General features: G+C 41.8%; 1 non-coding gene and 10 pseudogenes across 1 annotated transcript; all 11 read left to right on the top strand.

Annotated features, from left to right (window-relative positions):
- Nucleotides 1-7,579: 7,579 nt before the first annotated feature.
- Nucleotides 7,580-7,698, top strand: LOC140299602 (5S ribosomal RNA; annotated as a pseudogene).
- A 659-nt stretch (nt 7,699-8,357) lies between these two features.
- LOC140300359 (5S ribosomal RNA) lies at nt 8,358-8,476 on the top strand (annotated as a pseudogene).
- A 269-nt stretch (nt 8,477-8,745) lies between these two features.
- LOC140296480 (5S ribosomal RNA) lies at nt 8,746-8,864 on the top strand (annotated as a pseudogene).
- Nucleotides 8,865-9,133: 269 nt separating this feature from the next.
- Nucleotides 9,134-9,252, top strand: LOC140302104 (5S ribosomal RNA; annotated as a pseudogene).
- A 269-nt stretch (nt 9,253-9,521) lies between these two features.
- On the top strand, nt 9,522-9,640 carry LOC140270082 (5S ribosomal RNA; annotated as a pseudogene).
- A 269-nt stretch (nt 9,641-9,909) lies between these two features.
- Nucleotides 9,910-10,028, top strand: LOC140305940 (5S ribosomal RNA; annotated as a pseudogene).
- Nucleotides 10,029-10,297: 269 nt separating this feature from the next.
- Nucleotides 10,298-10,416, top strand: LOC140288494 (5S ribosomal RNA; annotated as a pseudogene).
- Nucleotides 10,417-10,685: 269 nt separating this feature from the next.
- Nucleotides 10,686-10,804, top strand: LOC140279891 (5S ribosomal RNA; annotated as a pseudogene).
- A 656-nt stretch (nt 10,805-11,460) lies between these two features.
- Nucleotides 11,461-11,579, top strand: LOC140300357 (5S ribosomal RNA; annotated as a pseudogene).
- A 269-nt stretch (nt 11,580-11,848) lies between these two features.
- LOC140298835 (5S ribosomal RNA) lies at nt 11,849-11,967 on the top strand. Its single transcript, XR_011914438.1, has one exon. It is a non-coding gene; the product is annotated as a 5S ribosomal RNA (ribosomal RNA).
- A 272-nt stretch (nt 11,968-12,239) lies between these two features.
- On the top strand, nt 12,240-12,358 carry LOC140289456 (5S ribosomal RNA; annotated as a pseudogene).
- The last annotated feature ends 1 nt before the right edge of the window (nt 12,359 follows it).

The raw sequence follows: 12,359 nt of genomic DNA, 5'->3' as shown, positions 1-12,359 counted from the left end.
TCTGTCTGTCTGTTCGCAGATGATTGCTCGTCTGTTACTGTGTGATTATTGTTACAATGTTAATAAAGTTTGATAATTTTACTTGAACCAAGAACAGCCTTCACATTTTTATTTAATTTCCCTTTGCAAAACAGGACGACAGTGAGTGTGAGTGACATCCATTTAATGCAATTGTCAAAAGTGAAGCCAGAATTACTTGGAGAATTATTTTACATTTATTAACAAAACCCAACACTCTTTGTCTCAACCAAAGATTTTTTAAAAATACTTTCTTTGCTCAATTTGGAATTTGTTTCATTCACTTGTGTTGCACAAATAGTGATACAGATAGATAGCTAGTCTCTCAAATAATTGAGTGTACCAAAAAAAGAGGGGAAAAATGATGGGAGACTTATTTACATTTACAGTTATACACATGTTGTGTGCTGCCCCCTACAGTAGGCTTTAGTAAAGTCCAAAGCACTGTGGTATGTTGGGGTGTTGCCACAATACAGGTTCGAATCCCACAAGAAACATGAAAATTAAACAGATGATAAACCTTGCAATAAGTGCAGAGGTGTGTGTAAACAATGTTGAGAAGATAAGAGAATAGAGAAAAGTGGATATAGTGTACGTTTTTTCTCCTTTTCTCCCCCCCCCCTTCCTCTTTTTTTCGTTTTCCCCCCTTTCGGGCAGTCCCTTTTGCCCCTTTTTTGGCCGAAAGGTCAGCACTCTGGACTTTGAATCCAGTGATCCGAGTTCAAATCTCGGTGGAACCTACAGGTGTGCTGTCATGTTTGTGTTCTGGAAAGAAAATGAGTGGATGAGGTTAGTCAGTTGTCAAGTCACACCAGAGTGTGTGATTGACCAATTCCAAAGAAAGGGCTTAAATTGTTTAATGTTGAAAAAGTGAAACATTCAGCTGAGAGGGTCTGTGCTATTTGCCTTCTCACCTCCGGGTGTCTCTAATTGAATCTATTTGATTTCTTCTTCCATATTAATTTGCAATGCATATATTTTTCCATGCTCTCCGTTTGGAATTTGGACACAGAAGCCAAAGGAGAAGGAAACAGGAAAAACAATCCCATGGTAACAATCAGCGACAAGGAGAACTACTCAAAAGCCTACATAATTAACCCGGTGCCCAACCATGGGCCAACCAATCATCCAATCAAGGAGCGGCAATTTCTGCCGGCCGGGATCTGAGCGCCAACTCCATGCGGTGCGCACAAGTTGGTACTGATTTAGGAAAAAGAGGATTGTACAATTTTACTCCTTGGTATGGATACTCTTTCAAAAAAGTCCAAAAAATAAAATATGTGGTTGACAAAACTGTGTGACTCAGTCCTTCAACACAAAAGGCAGGCAAAGGAAAATCAGCTGTCCTCTCTATCTAATCATAGGAGGATGGCCTGACTACGATCAGGGACCTGAGCAGCAAAGAATAGATAGACATGATAAATAGTTATATATATATATATATACATATATATATGTACATACTAGTCTCCAATACTACTATGATAAAAAGAGATCCAATGTACAGGTCTAAGTTGTACAGGAATGTGTTGTAGAAATTTGTTCTATATTTTTGTTGTAAATCCACAACAGGTTTCATCATCTGCTAATCCTGAAGGAGACACTAGTTGTAAAGGAATTTATTAATACATAAAAATGCTTATATTATAAGACTGAAACATTCTTGAACAGCAGATCACTGTAAAGACATACATATAATATTGTGATTATGTCAGTGGGTCAACAATTTTGTAAAGGCAACTTTACATAAAAAAATTTAAAATCTTGTAAAAATATAACAATGTAAACATAAAAACAGCAACCTCAAAACAAAACATAGCATGTTACCTGGATGGAAAACCATGCGTCTCTACAGCCTGAAGGAAGAAATCTTGGGCTGTTGATGCCTTGTTGTTATTGGTAGCATGTCGGTACATGATCTTTGTGAGCATTTGGAAAACATAAAAACCACAGAAACACATTAAACATTAACTACAATAATATAAGAATAATAAATGAATGAAATATTGTTCCATGTGTAATGTTAGACTTAAAGCTATACTTACCTTTCTGGCATGTAGCACGGCACTTATTAAAAATTTAAACTACTTGAACTGTCTCCTCATCTATGTGCTAACAACCAGAACCCACTGATGTGGACTCAGAAATAAAGTTTCCAATGTTTTCCAAACACAAATGAATACATTTCAGAAATGTACTGAGGCCAGATAGAAAAAGTGCACGTGCAGCCGCTTTAAACTGTCAAACAGGCAATGTAACGGCAGTTATATTTATGTTTCGCCACTAGATGCAGCTATGATTTTATGGCCATAGAGAATGTCCGTATAACACGTTTGTTTTAAGTGTTTTGATGTATATATTTAATATTTAGCAATGTTTAAAGGATATAGTTAATAACATTTGGTGTTAGGTAAAAGTTAAAAGTTAAAACTTGATAAGTTTAGTTTAAGGTGACGGTGATGTCACTTCCGGTTTAAAAAAGCGGTCCGGTAAACTGGTATCATTGATATGGATCCAATAAAGAAAGCAATCAACGAAGACCATAAGCGGTTTTAAGTTTACCGGTTTGTCCACTTGCAGGCCAAAGTGGTATGTAAGTTTGTGTTTGTAAATAATATATTTTCTTTTAGTTGAGGCATGTGTAATGTAATATTTGTACATCATTTGTGTTTTATCAGTTCTACGGTGTACTTGTGGTGAAAGCCGACGATGAAGACCACAGTAAAAATCAGTGAAAAGAACACAAGTCTCGTATCTGTGAACAAGCCAGCATATGTTTTTTTCCAAAGACCACGTCCAGCATTTGATTGAAATTGACCTCTCTGCCCCCTGTATTTCCACACTGCTGGTGTATCAGTGAGAACACTGAAACGCAGAATGCGACAGTGGGGCCTCTCAAAAAGGGAAGGCTACAGTAAAATGACAGATGATGAACTTGACAGCTTGGTCTCTGCCATCAAGCAAGACTCCCAGAATTTGGGTTGGTGCTTTTTACAGAAAGTTTTTATTTGAATTATATCATGCACTTGTCCATAGCATTATAAAAAGATTTGTGCCATAAAAGTAACATTTGAAATTGCCGGCCATATAGGCTCCACAACTAAGTCTAGCTGAGGGCCGGCTACTTTAATGACTGCTATTTTTATAGCCTAAAGGCTATCAATATTATTTTTTAAATTTTCTGTGCCTTAGTGGAGAGTCCTGGACATTATCATAGCAACGGTCATCATAGCATGTATACCTGAGAAAAAGTTAAATGCCTAAATTGTTTGTTTACATGATTATCAATCAATATATCTTAAATAAAAGTGGTTTTCACTTCTTTTCCTACAGGTCACAGAATGGTAAAAGGTCGTCTTAGGGCTTTAGGCCACAGAGTTCAGTGGACAGAGTGTGGGATTCGATGCACCGGGTTGATAGGGTAGGAATACTACAGAGAATGACAAGCCTCGGATGTGTTGTGAGAAGGACCTACAATGTCGCAGCTCCTCTGTCACTCGTACATATAGATATCAACCACAAGTTGATCAGGTAAGCTGACAGCAAAGGACATCACATGGACATTATATATTTATATATTGATTTAAAAAATGGTCTATGGCATACATTCTGCAGAGTTCTGGAATCTGGTGTAATGGACCACGATGTAGCTGCGTTAAACAATTGATACATTTTTATTGAACAGATATGGTGTGGTAATGTTTGGAATAGATGTCTCTTCAAGAAAGGTCAGTGTCCCCATGGAGATTATAGTGTGTGATATAATATTCAACTTAATTTATTTAAAGCTATACTTTTCTTTTGTAAGCTTAAAATGCTCCTAATAAGCTTATGGCGCACTAAAATGGAAAAGCAAGCCACCAGGTGTTGAAATTACACGCGAACTACAACGCAGGCCGTTGTAGATCACAAGTTGTTTATATTCGGACACGGCAAGCACAAGAATAGCCTTGATGGACGTGGTAACTGGACCGCTGATAACTTGACAACATTCTCCGCTCCGACATCCGGGGGAGATGGAACGCACCATCACTTTCTCACCTCACACGTCAGGGAGGAAGGGAGCGTCACAGGTCAGGCAGGGGGAAGAGGGTGAGACTTTGGAGGGAGGGGGAGTTTTTCATGTTTAAATTTTTAATAAGTGCCGTGCTACATGCCAGAAAGGTAAGTATAGCTTTAAGTCTAACATTACACATGGAACAATATTTCATTCATTTATTATTCTTATATTATTGTAGTTAATGTTTAATGTGTTTCTGTGGTTTTTATGTTTTCCAAATGCTCACAAAGATCATGTACCGACATGCTACCAATAACAACAAGTCATCAACAGCCCAAGATTTCTTCCTTCAGGCTGTAGAGACGCATGGTTTTCCATCCAGGTAACATGCTATGTTTTGTTTTGAGGTTGCTGTTTTTATGTTTACATTGTTATATTTTTACAAGATTTTAAATTTTTTTATGTAAAGTTGCCTTTACAAAATTGTTGACCCACTGACATAATCACAATATTATATGTATGTCTTTACAGTGATCTGCTGTTCAAGGATGTTTCAGTCTTATAATATAAGCATTTTTATGTATTAATAAATTCCTTTACAACTAGTGTCTCCTTCAGGATTAGCAGATGATGAAACCTGTTGTGGATTTACAACAAAAATATAGAACAAATTTCTACAACACATTCCTGTACAACTTAGACCTGTACATTGGATCTCTTTTTATCATAGTAGTATTGGAGACTAGTATGTACATATATATATGTATATATATATATAACTATTTATCATGTCTATCTATTCTTTGCTGCTCAGGTCCCTGATCGTAGTCAGGCCATCCTCCTATGATTAGATAGAGAGGACAGCTGATTTTCCTTTGCCTGCCTTTTGTGTTGAAGGACTGAGTCACACAGTTTTGTCAACCACATATTTTATTTTTTGGACTTTTTTGAAAGAGTATCCATACCAAGGAGTAAAATTGTACAATCCTCTTTTTCCTAAATCAGTACCAACTTGTGCGCACCGCATGGAGTTGGCGCTCAGATCCCGGCCGGCAGAAATTGCCGCTCCTTGATTGGATGATTGGTTGGCCCATGGTTGGGCACCGGGTTAATTATGTAGGCTTTTGAGTAGTTCTCCTTGTCGCTGATTGTTACCATGGGATTGTTTTTCCTGTTTCCTTCTCCTTTGGCTTCTGTGTCCAAATTCCAAACGGAGAGCATGGAAAAATATATGCATTGCAAATTAATATGGAAGAAGAAATCAAATAGATTCAATTAGTGACACCCGGAGGTGAGAAGGCAAATAGCACAGACCCTCTCAGCTGAATGTTTCACTTTTTCAACATTAAACAATTTAAGCCCTCTCTTTGGAATTGGTCAATCACACACTCTGGTGTGACTTGACAACTGACTAACCTCATCCACTCATTTTCTTTCCAGAACACAAACATGACAGCACACCTGTAGGTTCCACCGAGATTTGAACTCGGATCACAGGATTCAAAGTCCAGAGTGCTAACCTTTCGGCCAAAAAAGGGGCAAAAGGGACTGCCCGAAAGGGGGGAAAAGGAAAAAAAGAGGAAGGAGGGGGGGGGAGAGAGAAAAAGAAAAGGAGAAAAAACGTACACTTTATCCACTTTTCTCTATTCTCTTATCTTCTCAACATTGTTTACACACACCTCTGCACTTATTGCAAGGTTTATCATCTGTTTAATTTTCATGTTTCTTGTGGGATTCGAACCTGTATTGTGGCAACACCCCAACATACCACAGTGCTTTGGACTTTACTAAAGCCTACTGTAGGGGGCAGCACACAACATGTGTATAACTGTAAATGTAAATAAGTCTCCCATCATTTTTCCCCTCTTTTTTTGGTACACTCAATTATTTGAGAGACTAGCTATCTATCTGTATCACTATTTGTGCAACACAAGTGAATGAAACAAATTCCAAATTGAGCAAAGAAAGTATTTTTAAAAAATCTTTGGTTGAGACAAAGAGTGTTGGGTTTTGTTAATAAATGTAAAATAATTCTCCAAGTAATTCTGGCTTCACTTTTGACAATTGCATTAAATGGATGTCACTCACACTCACTGTCGTCCTGTTTTGCAAAGGGAAATTAAATAAAAATGTGAAGGCTGTTCTTGGTTCAAGTAAAATTATCAAACTTTATTAACATTGTAACAATAATCACACAGTAACAGACGAGCAATCATCTGCGAACAGACAGACAGACAGACAGACACTTAACGTAAACTTAACGCCGCAGTTAAAACGTCGCATGAAATGGAAGCTGTCCAAGCGCACTGCAGACCTCCATGGGTGGAAGAGTTTGACCACTGAAGACACACCTGTGAAAAACAAAGTCAGCCGCTGCCCAATTGCCAGTACCACTCCTCCCACAAGTGGAGTGGTAACAGTGTGTGTGTGTGTGGCACACAGTTTTTCAAACGTATATTTGATAAAGAATTTTATCATTTTTACCCACCTGACTGGCTGCAGCAGTCCCGGTCAACATAGATGACCTCAGGTTCAGCTTGGCCCGCATTCTTGTATCGAGTGACGATGCCATGGCACAACTCTTCCAACCCTGCACCTTCACCCGTTGTCAGAACAGAGTTCAGAACCTGGCCAAACTCGTTGCCGATGTTTATCATCCATGCAGCACTGTCCCCAATAGCGCCAGCCAGCTTCTTGGTGATCTGTAAAAGAAACACTACTTTCAAACTGTTTGTTGTAATTATACACGTGTGCATGTGTCAAACCGACATTCAAGCACTTGCACCTGTAATCATATTCCTGCACATTTTTCATTTTCCCTCTTTTTTCCCCTCCTCTTTTTTTTGGGGGGGGGGGGGGGCAATAAATATAGCTTTCCCAGTGATAACTACTAATACAACCGATTCTCCGCAACAACCAAAAGATTCATCGCACACAAGGCCTTGAAATTGATTTTGGTCAAGAAAGAGGTTTCAGAATATGAAGATCAAATTCAGAGTCTGACAGTGACTTTTAGAAGAGGATGACATTAATCATCAGCTATCTCCTAAACGGGAATGAACCAGAGCTAGACAGCAGCAGGCCCCAGGACCAAGTAGTCAGCAGCCGAGCTGAGATTGAGATCTTACTTATGTTTTGTAAATGTTCAAAGTTCTAAAAAAGTTCAAATGAATAATACATGATAGTTATACCAAAAAACCTTGCTTCATTTGCACTTTTCTTGAATGTTTTCCATCCTTTTTATTTTTACTACTACTAGTACTTGGATGGTAGACTGCCTGGGAATACCAGGTGCTTTAAGCTTTTTCTCTTCTCTCTACCACCTTTTGTTGCAACGTCTGATCACCCTGTGACACATGAGGAAGGTGGTCATCTTCAGCTGCTGCTTTGTTGGCAGACACGAAGTGATCTGAGAGTCTCAGTTTCAGCTGCAGAGAATGATCACATCAGAGAAGATGATATGCCCGTTACACATCAGCCTTTCTCTGCAATTATCTAGTTGCATAGAGGAACCGTATGATTCCAGTACCTATATGATGCACATTTGTCAGTGACATTGTTGCTTACGGCCACACCACGTTGAACATGCCCGACCTCGTCTGATCTCGGAAGCCAAGCACGGTTGGGCCTGGTTAGTACTTGGATGGAAGACCTCTTGGGAATACCAGGTGCTGTAAGCTTTTTCTCTTCTTTCGACCACCTGCATGTCTTTTGTTGCAACGTCTGATCACCCTGTGACACATGAGGAAGTTGGTCATCTTCAGCAGCTGCTGCTGCTTTGTTGGCTGACACAAAGTGATCTGAGAGTCTCAGTTTCAGTTGCAGAGAATGATCACATCAGAGAAGATGATTTGCCCGCTACACATCAGCCTTTCTCGGCCATTATCTGGTTGCATAGAGGAACCGTATGATTCCAGTACCTATATAATGCACATTTGTCAGAGACATTGTTGCTTACGGCCACACCACCCTGAATAAGCCCGACCTCGTCTGATCTCGGACACCAAGAAGGTTGTACCTGGTTAGTACTTGGATGGGAGACAGCTTGGGAATACCAGGTGCTGTAAGCTTTTTCTCTTCTCTCTACCACCTGCATGTCTTTTGTTGCAACGTCTGATCACCCTGTGACACGTGAAGAAGTTGGTCATCTTCAGCTGCTGCTGCTTTGTTGATAGACACGAGGTGATCTGAGAGTCTCAGTTTCAGCTGAAGAGAATAATCACATCAAGGAGGAAGATGAACCAACTACAAGTCAGCCTTTTTCGGCAATTATCTGGTTACACAGAGGAAGTGTATGATTCCAGTACCTATATAATGCACATTTGTCACCGATATTGTTGCTTACGGCCGCACCACCCTGAATATACCTGACCTCGTCTGATCTTGGAAGAAAAGCAGGGTTGGGCCTGGTTAGTACTTGGATGGGAGACCACTTCGGAATACCAGGTGCTGTAAGCTTTTTCTCTTCTCTCTACCACCTGCATGTCTTTTGTTGCAACGTCTGATCACCCTGTGACACATGAGGAAGTTGGTCATCTTCAGCTGCTGCTGTTTTGTTGGCTGACACGAAGTGATCTGAGAGCCTCAGTTTCAGTTGCAGAGAATGATCACATCAGAGAAGATGATATGCCCGCTACACATCAGCCTTTCTCGGCAATTATCTGGTTGCATAGAGGAACCGTATGATTCCAGTACCTATATAATGCACATTTGTCAGAGACATTGTTGCTTACGGCCACACAACCCTGAACATGCCCGACCTAGTCTGATCTCGGAAGCCAAGCACAGTTGGGCCTGGTTTGTACTTGGATGGAAGACCTCTTGGGAATACGAGGTGCTGTAAGCTTTTTCTCTTCTCTGTACCACCTGCATGTCTTTTGTTGCAACGTCTGATCACCCTGTGACACATGAGGAAGTTGGTCATCTTCAGCTTCTGCTGCTTTGTTGGCAGACACAAAGTGATCTGAGAGTCTCAGTTTCAGCTCGAGAGAATAATCACGTCAGGGAAGAAGATGTGCCCACTACTTATCAGCTTTTCTCGGCAATTATCTGGTTACATAGAGGAACTGTATGATTCCAGTACCTATATAATGCACATTTTTCACAGTTATGGTTGCTTACGGCCACACCACCCTGAATATGCCCGACCACGTCTGATCTCGGAAGCCAAGCAGGTTTGGGCCTGGTTAGTACTTGGATGGTAGACTGTCTGGGAATACCAGGTGCTGTAAGCTTTTTCTCTTCTCTCTACCACCTGCATGTCTTTTGTTGCAACGTCTGATCACCCTGTGACACATGAGGAAGTTGGTCATCTTCAGCTGCTGCTGCTGTGTTGGCAGACACAAAGTGATCTGAGAGTCTCAGTTTCAGCTGCAGAGAATAATCACGTCAGGGAAGAAGATGTGCCCACTACACATCAGCCTTTCTCGGAAATGATCTGGTTGCATAGAGGAACCGTATGATTCCAGTACCTATATAATGCACATTTGTCAGAGACATTGTTGCTTACGGCCACACCACCCTGAACATACCCGACCTCGTCTGATCTCGGAAGCCAAGGAGGGTTGGGCGTGGTTAGTACTTGGATGGTAGACTGCTTGGGAACACCAGGTGCTGTAAGCTTTTTCTCTTCTCTCGACCACCTGCATGTCTTTTGTTGCAACGTCTGATCACCCTGTGACACATGAGGAAGGTGGTCATCTTCAGCTGCTGCTGCTTTGTTGGCAGACACGAAGTGATCTGAGAGTCTCAGTTTCAGCTGCAGAGAATGATCACATGAGGGAAGAAGATTTGCCCACTACAAGTCAGCCTTTCTCGGCAATTATCTGGTTACATAGAGGAACCGTATGAATCCAGTACCTATATAATGCACATTTGTCACAGACATTGTTGCTTACGGCCACACCACCCTGAACATGCCCGACCTCGTCTGATCTCGGTAGCCAAGGAGGGTTGGGCCTGGTTAGTACTTAAATGGGAGACCGCTTGGGAATACCAGGAGCTGTAAGCTTTTTGTCTTCTCTCGACCACCTGCATGTCTTTTGTTGCAACGTCTGATCACCCTGTGACACATGAGGAAGTTGGTCATCTTCAGCTGCTGCTGCTTTGTTGGCAGACACGAAGTGATCTGAGAGTCTCAGTTTCAGCTGCAGAGAATAATCACATCAGGGAAGAAGATGTGCCCATAACAAGTCAGCCTTTCTCTGCAATTATCTGGTTACATAGAGGAATTGTATGATTCCAGTACCTATATAATGCACATTTGTCACAGAAATTGTTCCTTACGGCCACACCACCCTGAATAAGCCCGACCTCGTCTGATCTCGGAAGCCAAGGAGGGTTGGGCCTGGTTAGTACTTTAATGGGAGACTGCTTGGGAATACCAGGTGCTGTAAGCGTTTTCTCTTCTCTCTACAACCTGCATGTCTTTTGTTGCAACGTCTGATCACCCTGTGACACATGAGGAAGTTGGCCATCTTCAGCTGCTGCTGCTTTGTTGGAAGACACGAAGTGATCTGAGAGTCTCAGTTTCAACTGAAGAGAATAATCACGTCAGGGAAGAAGATGTGCCGACTACACATCAGCCTTTCTCAGCAATTATCTGGTTACATAGAGGAACCGTATGATTCCTGTACTTATATAATGCACTTTTGTCAGACCCATTGTTGCTTACGGCCACACCACCCTGAACATACCCGACCTCGTCTGATCTTGGAAGCCAAGCAGGGTTGAACCTGCTTAGTACTTGGATGGGAGACTGCTTGGGAATACCAGGTGCTGTAAGCATTTTCTCTTCTCTCTACAACCTGCATGTCTTTTGTTGCAACGTCTGATCACCCTGTGACACATGAGGAAGTTGGTCATCTTCAGCTGCTGCTGCTTTGTTGGCTGACACAAAGTGATCTGAGAGTCTCAGTTTCAGTTGCAGAGAATGATCACATCAGAGAAGATGATTTGCCCGCTACACATCAGCCTTTCTCGGCCATTATCTGGTTGCATAGAGGAACCGTATGATTCCAGTACCTATATAATGCACATTTGTCAGAGACATTGTTGCTTACGGCCACACCACCCTGAATAAGCCCGACCTCGTCTGATCTCGGACACCAAGAAGGTTGTACCTGGTTAGTACTTGGATGGGAGACAGCTTGGGAATACCAGGTGCTGTAAGCTTTTTCTCTTCTCTCTACCACCTGCATGTCTTTTGTTGCAACGTCTGATCACCCTGTGACACGTGAAGAAGTTGGTCATCTTCAGCTGCTGCTGCTTTGTTGATAGACACGAGGTGATCTGAGAGTCTCAGTTTCAGCTGAAGAGAATAATCACATCAAGGAGGAAGATGAACCAACTACAAGTCAGCCTTTTTCGGCAATTATCTGGTTACACAGAGGAAGTGTATGATTCCAGTACCTATATAATGCACATTTGTCACCGATATTGTTGCTTACGGCCGCACCACCCTGAATATACCTGACCTCGTCTGATCTTGGAAGAAAAGCAGGGTTGGGCCTGGTTAGTACTTGGATGGGAGACCACTTCGGAATACCAGGTGCTGTAAGCTTTTTCTCTTCTCTCTACCACCTGCATGTCTTTTGTTGCAACGTCTGATCACCCTGTGACACATGAGGAAGTTGGTCATCTTCAGCTGCTGCTGTTTTGTTGGCTGACACGAAGTGATCTGAGAGCCTCAGTTTCAGTTGCAGAGAATGATCACATCAGAGAAGATGATATGCCCGCTACACATCAGCCTTTCTCGGCAATTATCTGGTTGCATAGAGGAACCGTATGATTCCAGTACCTATATAATGCACATTTGTCACAGACATTGTTACTTACGGCCACACCACCCTGAATATGCCCAACCTCGTCTGATCTTGGAAGCCAAGCACGGTTGGGCCTGGTTAGTACTTGGATGGGAGACCGCTTGGGAATACCAGGTGCTGTAAGCTTTTTCTCTTCTCTCTACCACCTGCATGTCTTTTGTTGCAACGTCTGATCACCCTGTGACACATGAGGAAGTTGGTCATCTTCAGCTGCTGCTGCTTCTTTGTTGGCAGACACGAAGTGATCTGAGAGTCTCAGTTTCAGCTGCAGAGAATAATCACATCAGGGAAGAAGATGTGCCCACTACAAGTCAGCCTTTCTCTGCAATTATCTGGTTACATTGAAGAAGTGTATGATTCCAGTACCTATATAATGCACATTTGTCACAGCTATTGTTGCTTACGGCCGCACCACCCTGAATATGCCCGACCTCGTCTGATCTTGGAAGCCAAGGAGGGTTGGGCGTGGTTAGTACTTGGATGGAAGACCTCTTGGGAATACCAGGTGCTGTAAGCTT

Source organism: Leuresthes tenuis, unplaced genomic scaffold (assembly GCF_036924035.1).
Source record: "Leuresthes tenuis unplaced genomic scaffold, fLeuTen1.0.hap1 SCAF_1, whole genome shotgun sequence".
Classification (NCBI taxonomy): Eukaryota; Metazoa; Chordata; class Actinopteri; order Atheriniformes; family Atherinopsidae; genus Leuresthes; species Leuresthes tenuis.
This window is presented reverse-complemented; position numbering and strand designations above follow the sequence as displayed.